At 34.5% G+C, this 8430-nt stretch overlaps 1 non-coding gene across 1 annotated transcript; it reads left to right on the top strand.

The window, feature by feature from the left end:
* Nucleotides 1-5790: 5790 nt before the first annotated feature.
* Nucleotides 5791-5897, top strand: LOC120105659 (small nucleolar RNA R71). The gene has a single exon (XR_005508004.1). It is a non-coding gene; the product is annotated as a small nucleolar RNA R71 (small nucleolar RNA).
* Nucleotides 5898-8430: the final 2533 nt, after the last annotated feature.

The following is an 8430-nucleotide window of genomic DNA, read 5'->3' as shown; positions in this document are numbered from 1 at the left end:
AAAGCAGTACGATAAGCCCAAAGTGCATCAGTTAGACGCAAAGACCAGTCTTTGCGATTTGGGTTAACCATTTTTTCCAAAAAATTCTTAATTGATCGATTGGAGACTTCAACTTGTCCACTTGTTTGTGGATGATAAGGGGTGGCGACTTTATGGGTGATCCCATATTTTCGCATTAAAGCCTCAAAAGGCTTATTACAGAAGTGTGAACCCCCATCACTGATGATGGCTCGAGGCGTTCCAAATCTGGAAAGAATGTTTTTCTTTAAAAATTTTAGAACAGTTTTGTGGTCATTATGTTTGCAAGGAAATGCCTCAATCCATTTGGAGACATAATCTACAGCTACTAAGATGTACAAATTTCCGAATGAAGGAAGAAATGGACCCATAAAATCTATTCCCCAACAATCAAATATTTCGATAATTAAAATTGGGTTGAGGGGCATCATATTCCTACGAGTTATCCCACCTAACTTTTGACAACGCTCACAAGCTTTGCAAAAGTTATGGGAATCTTTGAACAAGGTGGGCCAATAGAAACCGCACTGTAAAATTTTTGCAGCCGTTTTCTTAGCAGAGAAATGACCACCGCAAGCTTCAGAATGACAAAAGGAAATGACACTAATAAATTCGTCATTAGGTACACATCTCCTAATAATTTGGTCTGGGCAGTATTTGAAAAGATAAGGATCATCCCAGAAAAAATTTTTTATTTCAGTCAAAAATTTTCTTTTGTCTTGTTTATTCCAATGACTTGGTAGTTCACCTGTGACTAAAAAATTTGCAATGTCTGCAAACCAGGGTGAAGATGTGATCTCAAATAGTTGCTCATCAGGAAAAGTGTCTTTTATGGGTGAATTGTCTAAGGAATCTGAAAGAGTCAGACGGGACAAGTGATCAGCTACTACATTCTCTACCCCCTTTTTATCTCTTATTTCTAGAAAAAATTCTTGGAGCAGAAGGATCCACCTAAGCAAACGCGCCTTAGCATTCTTTTTTGAAAGAAGGTACTTAAGGGCAGCGTGGTCAGTGTAGATAATGATTTTGGATCCAATCAAGTAAGACCTAAATTTGTCTAGTGCAAATACTACGGCGAGTAGTTCCTTTTCCGTAGTGGTGTAATTCTTTTGTGCACTATTTAAAGTCTTACTTGCATAGTAAATAACATAAGGCTTTCTTTCTTTTCTTTGCCCTAGAACTACCCCAACTGCATATTCACTAGCATCACACATAATTTCAAAAGGAAGCGACCAGTCGGGTGGTTGCATAATGGGAGCAGAGGTCAGTAAGCTTTTAAGTTTATCAAAAGATTTTTGACATTCTTCAGACCACACAAATTGGGTTTCCTTTTGAAGGAGATTACATAAGGGTTTAGATATTGAGCTAAAATCTTTAATGAATCTCCTATAAAATCCTGCATGACCCAAAAATGAGCGTATATCTTTGATAGTTTTTGGGTTGGGTAAGTTAGCAATTAAGGCCCTGTTTGGGGGAGCTTTTGGAGGGCCAGAAAGCACTTTCTGACCCTCCAAAAGTACTTTTAGATGAAAAACTGTGTTTGGTAAATTTTTCAAAAAGCTGTTTCAGCTTTTGCGGGAAGCTGAAAACAGCTTTTGGGAGGAAGCTCCAATTTGGAGCTTTTGGGAGGAAGCTGTTTCAGCTTTTTCGGAAAGCTGTATTTTTGACAAAAATACCCATATTAAAATAACATAATTACATAGTTTGTCCCTTTATAAACCTAAAAATCTGCTGGAGCCAAGAACCCTAGCCGTCAGACTCCCTTCCATAAGAAAAGGTATTTTTCTTTTCAATTTTTGTATGCATCTCTTGAACCATATTTTAGAAGAAAAATATTTTAATCCTTTTCCATACCTTCCAAAATCAATCTATTGTTTTTTTTTTATCATCAACCTCGCGGCCTACACTGAGGTCCTCCTCGACCACGAAGAAGAGCACCTAGACCACGAAAAATTATTTTATGGAAAATTATTTTATACTAATAATTATAATATTTTATACCTTTATTTTTGTGTTATACTATAAATATAATATCATATTATATTATATCATAATACATTAATATGTTATGTTAAATAATTTAATATTATGTTATATTATGGAAAATTAATTTATACTAATAATTATAATATTTTATACCTTTATTTTTGTATTATACTATAAATATAATATCATATTATATTATATCATAATAGATTAATATGTTATGTAAATAATTTAATATTATGTTATATTATGAAAAATTAATTTATAATAATAATTATAATATTTTATACCTTTATTATTGTATTATACTATAAATATTGTATTATATTACATTACATTATAATACATTAATATATTATTTTAAATAATTTAATATTATATTATATTATGAGAAATTAATTTATAATAATAATTATAATATTTTATACCTTTATTATTGTATTATACTATAAATATTGTATTATATTACATTACATTATAATACATTAATATGTTATTTTAAATAATTTAATATTATGTTATATTATGAGAAATTAATTTATATTAATAATTATAATATTTTATACTTTTATTATTGTATTATACTATAAATATAATATATATTACATTATATCATAATACATCAATATGTTATGTTAAATAATTTAATATTATGTTATATTACCAAATATTAATTTACTCTAATAATTATATTACTATTATGCTATATCAACATAATATTATTTTATATTACAATAATATTATACTATATCGTATATTTATGTATTAATTTATGTTATGTTTTATTATGTTCTGTTGTATAATACTATGCAATGTCTTTTATGGTAATTTTGTCATACAAAAGTACCTTCTCAGTTTGTTTACCAAACACAAAACAAAGTAGCACAGCACTTTACGAATGTGGTTACCAAACAGCAAACGGCTTTTTATAACAGCTCTACTTCAGACAGCTCTACTTCCAACAGCTCTACTTCTAACAGCTCTACTGCCAACAGCTCTCCCAAACAGGGCCTAAGTCAATTTTAGCCTTATCTACTTCAATTCCTTCAGATGAAATGACATGCCCGAAAACAATTCCCCTAGTTACCATGAAATGACACTTCTCCCAGTTTAAGATTAGATTCTTCTCCTCACACCGAATTAAGACTAGTCTTAAATGGTCCACACAGTTTTCAAAAGAAGAGCCAAAAACCGAAAAATCATCCATGAAGACTTCCAAAAAGCGCTCAACCATGTCGGAGAAAATATTGAGCATGCATCTTTGGAAGGTTGCAGGAGCATTACATAATCCAAAAGGCATTCTCTTGTAAGCAAATGTGCCAAAAGGACATGTAAAAGTGGTCTTTTCCTGATCTTCAGGATCAATTACAATTTGGTTGTAACCTGAATAGCCATCTAGGAAGCAATAATATTTATGACCTGCCAACCTTTCTAAGATTTGATCAATAAAAGGTAGAGGAAAGTGATCCTTCCTTGTGATAGAATTAAGTTTTCTATAGTCAATGCATACACGCCAACTAGTGGGGACCCTAGTTGGAACTAATTCATTGTTGGTATTTTTGACTACAGTAACACCAGATTTTTTCGGGACCACTTGGGTTGGACTTACCCATTTACTATCTGAAATTGGGTAGATCATACCCGCATCCAGAAGTTTCAGAACTTCTGCTCTAACCACATCCTTCATGTTTGGGTTTAATCGACGTTGAGGTTGACAAGAAGGTTTGGCATCAGCTTCTAAATGAATTCTATGAGTGCAAATTGAGGGACTAATTCCCTTGATATCAGCAATTGTCCACCCTATTGCTCCCTTATGTTCCTTGAGAATTTCTAACAATTTTAATTCCTGATTTTGTTCGAGTTGGGATGATATGATCATAGAAAAAGTCTCTTCTTGACCAAGGTATGCGTACTTGAGCTCAGATGGCAAAGGTTTTAGCTCAAGTTTAGGTGCTTGAACACTAGATGGTAGAGGACTATTGTTGCGTGTGGGCAATTCTTCAAAACGAGATTTCCACCTATCTGTATCCAACAAAGGAGCTGAATCTAATATAGCACTGATTTCTCTAAAGTTTTGGTTGATATCTGTATTTCCGAAATGAGTTAGGCATGTTTCTAAAGGATCAGAAGAAAGAGATGGGACAAAAGCATCCTCTATAATGGAGTCGATCAGATTAACTCCATGAATTTCATCATTTTCGTTATCATTATCGGGTTGTTTACAAATGTTAAATATATTAAAATCTATAGTCATATTCCCGAATGACATTTTCATTATTCCATTTCGATAGTTAATCAAAGCATTGGAAGTAGCTAGAAATGGGCGTCCCAAGATGACAGGTATTGGAGTGGTACAATTCATGACAGGCTGGGTATCTAATACTATGAAGTCGACTGGAAAATAGAATTTATCAATTTGGATAAGTACATCCTTGACTACTCCTCTTGGTATCTTTATAGATCGATCAGCAAGTTAGAGAGTAACCTTGGTGGGTTTTAGTTCACCAAGTCCTAATTGTTCACAAACTGAATAGGGCAGTAAGTTAACACTAGCACCTAAATCCAGGAGGGCTCGTTGTATCCTAAAGTTTCCTATGATGCAAGATATGGTAGGACAACCAGGATCTTTATATTTAGGTGGGGTGTTGTGTTTGAGAATAGCACTCACCTGTTCAGTTAAAAGCTTTCTTTTGTACGTAAAGCTTTCGCTTTATGGTACAAAGATCTTTTAAAAATTTGGCATAAGATGGGATCTGCTTAATGGCATCTAATAGAGGAATGTTAATCTTTACTTGTTTAAAGATATCCAAAATTTCTTGATCAGGTACTCCTTTTTTAGCTGCAAGCAAGCGCTGAGGGAATGGAGCAACTATTTTATGATGAGGTATTGGATCATCTTGTTCAGTATTATTTTCATCCCTTTTCTCAATGGATTTTTTAGGTCTGTCATCCTTCATTGGAATTTCTTTGTTAATTATTTTTCCGCTCCGAAGAGTTGTGACAGACTTAACTTGTTCAAATTTAGGTTGGGATGAACTTGCTTCATGGACTTCATGTTGACCCTTTGGGTTAGATTGAGGTTGGGCTGGAAATGTCCCTTTTTCCCTAACATTGAGTTGAGCCTCAATTCTACCTACAGAATTTTTAAGTTCTTGAAGTAACTGCATGGTATTCTGATTTATCTGGGTCTGCCCTTGCATGAATGCCTGCAAAGTATCCTCAAGAGATCTCTTATGGGGTGGCACATAGGGTATGGAATTCCCTTGAGATTCATTGGCAGTGGGTCCATGTCTCCAACTAAAGTTAGGATGGTTTCGCCAGTTAGGATTATATGTTTCAGGAAATGGTCTCTTATAAGCATTTGTGAAATTCGCTTGATCATGCAACACTTCTTGGAAGGCGGGGATTGTAGGACAATCCTTGGTTAAGTGTGCATTACTCTCACAGATTTCACATATACTTTCATCTATAGTAGGTGCCTTTCCTGTATGGGCTCTGCTTAATTCAATGGCTTCAACCTTCCTAGTTAGATTAGCAATCTTTAAATTTACATCATTTTCTTCTTTAACATGATACATTCCTCCTTTAGTATTAGTCGATTTTTGAGGTTTCTCGTTCTTATCTATTGTATCCCAAGCCTGTGCATTTTCTGCCAACAGATCAAAATAGTCCCAGGCTTCCTCTGGTTCCTTATTCATAAATTCACCATTACACATCATTTCCACGAATTGTCTCATATTGGAGGACAAACCATCATAAAAGAAACTAATGACCCTCCAAATTTCATATCCATGATGTGGGCAAGCAAGCAGAAGGTCCTTAAATCTTTCCCAACACTGAAAAAATGTTTCTTCATCTTTTTGTGCGAAGTTCATGATATTTCTTCTAAGTGTGTTTGTTTTATGTGTTGGAAAGAATTTCCTTAAAAATTCCCTTGTCATCTCTTGCCAGGTAGCTATGGTCCTAGGTCTTAAAGAATGTAACCATGACTTAGCTTTTTCCCTTAAAGAAAAAGAAAATAACTTAAGCTTCACTACCTCTTCATTGATATTATTAAATTGAAGTGTTGAACACACTTCATCAAATTCTTTTAGGTGCAAGTAGGGACTTTCGGAGTCAAGTCCATGAAACTTTGGGAGTAATTGGATTATTCCTGGTTTCATGTCAAAAGCTCCCGCAGCAGTAGGAATGACCATACAGGATGGGGTACTGATCCTAGTGGGTTGTAGATAATCACGAAGCGTTCTAATAGGTAAGTCATCTTGAAATTCATTATCTCCCTGATTACTACCATTATCTTCCATTTGATTATTTGAACTTTTATCCCTTGATTCAACTCGGAATAATCTTTTCGTTTTATCCCTTTGCCACAACCGCATATACTGACCAATTAACCAGCCAACTTTTTTTTTTAATTATTATTATTATTAATTAATTATTTATTTTGTATATATATATTTTTTTAGAGTTTTGGATGAGTATGAATATTACCTAAAGCTATGAATATTGACACCCTGCTACTAAAATTATTCACAATCAAACAGTATCAAAGCATAGCACCCTTATTTCTAATGTTTTTCTAAAAATTTCTAGACAGCTCCTAACTGGTTTGAAGAGTACACTTAAGCCTCCAATCCGGTCTAATAACCTAGTCGACCAGGTAAGCTCCCAGGTAAGTGGAGGGGTCACGATGCATGTAGCAAAGGTCCCACTTAAAACCCACTTTCCTCGAACAGAAACTGTCTCCCTTTAATCACTTAAAGGGACAAAGCTTGCCTAGACATCGACCGGGGTCATAGAGCGAAATTAGTGCAACTTTCAGTGGTCTTCGTCCTATTGAGCTCGAATATCCTTAGGGGCCAACGTCTAGTTGATTTTAATTAGGATTAGGATTTTTATGCACTAAGATGATTTTTGGGCTAAGGACGAGTGATGAAATTCCGACCTTATCTTTTTAATGGGTTCAGCCCTTAGATTATTTTATGCAAATGCTTTATACTATATGCAACAATCAAGAAGATTTTTAACATTTTATGTCATGACATTAAATTGCATTTGAAAAGTTGATCAAGCAAACTAACTAAATTTTTTTTCTTTTTATTTATTTATTTTTTATTATTTCATTATTTTAATTAATAAATTTTTTTTTTAATAATTTTTTTTTAAACAAGAGTAAAATTCTAATCTAGAAAAAATAGGACTAGTATGAACAAAATAAAAAAATTAATTTAAATACTCACGGCCGGAGTTCGTTCACTCCGGGAATCCAAAAATTTGATCTTGATCTTCCTCGTTACTAGTCCTGCTTTGTGTCGTCCTTGAATCTATAAAGATTTGAAATTTCAGCTGTGTTAAAAATAAAGAAAAATTGAAGAAACAGAAATTAAAAATTGAAATGTGCAGCCTTGTTCTCGTTCGCACGTTGCAAATCCCCGGCAACGGCGCCAAAAACTTGCTACGATTTTAATCTTGCTCTTTTAAAAAGGGAAATTAAACGTAGGATACCCCAAGTATAGGGTGTAGCAAAGTAATATTCTCGGTGAGTCCGAGATCGAATCCACAGGGATTTGACAGTGAACAAAAACTAAAGGCTAAATAATATTCAGATTGACAAAAATATAACTAAGGCATTAGGATTCAGCCTAGCACTTCATCATGCTTTTCTTAAAATCACCTATTAATTATAATAAAATAGATTTAGTCTTATGGGCAGCATTACAGTAATTCTATTTTAAACTACAGGGATTTCTAAGCATCTGTTATACCCGGGGGAAATAACAAATCAAAGAAAATATATAAGTTTGAAATAATTTCTTTAAATTTACTGCACCATAAATCAAATCAATAACATTAAAATCCCATTGATGATTAAATGAAATACATGAAGAAAATGCTAGGCTTTTTCTTAGCCTTAGCTAAAAGATATTTAGCTATCCATATGAGATGCAAGCAATTTTATAAAAGGGATTAGCATAAAATAAATAAAATAAACATAAACCCCCTTTTTTTTCGATTAGGAAACAGAGTACTCTGTTTCCTTTCTTCTTCTCCCGTGGGCTCTCCTCTTCTCTTGCCCGGCTGAGAGGATTGATCGGAAGAGGAGATGCTCGCTGGTAGATCCTCCCTTGGCCTCTTCCTCCTTCGTCGCACGGCTGGCTGTCCTCTTCTCCTCTCTCCCGTCGGCTGCTAACCTCTTCTTCTTCCGATGGCTGGTTCTCCTCCACCCGATGGCGCACGGCCGGCTGTCCTCTTCTCCTCTCTCCCTCTCTCGCTCGGACTTGGATGGATCTGGCCTCTCCCCCTTTTCTTCTTCTTCCCGAATGGCCTCCTTTTATAGACACTTCACCGGATTGGAGAAGCTGGAACGCTGCTGGGAGCGGATGAGGCGTGGATTTGAATGCTTGGGACTCTTCGGATGAGAATTTG

Source organism: Phoenix dactylifera, chromosome 11 (genome assembly GCF_051530095.1).
Source record: "Phoenix dactylifera cultivar Ajwa chromosome 11, Ajwa_hap1_PhDact_Kaust_v1.1, whole genome shotgun sequence".
Taxonomy (NCBI): Eukaryota; Viridiplantae; Streptophyta; class Magnoliopsida; order Arecales; family Arecaceae; genus Phoenix; species Phoenix dactylifera.
This window is presented reverse-complemented; position numbering and strand designations above follow the sequence as displayed.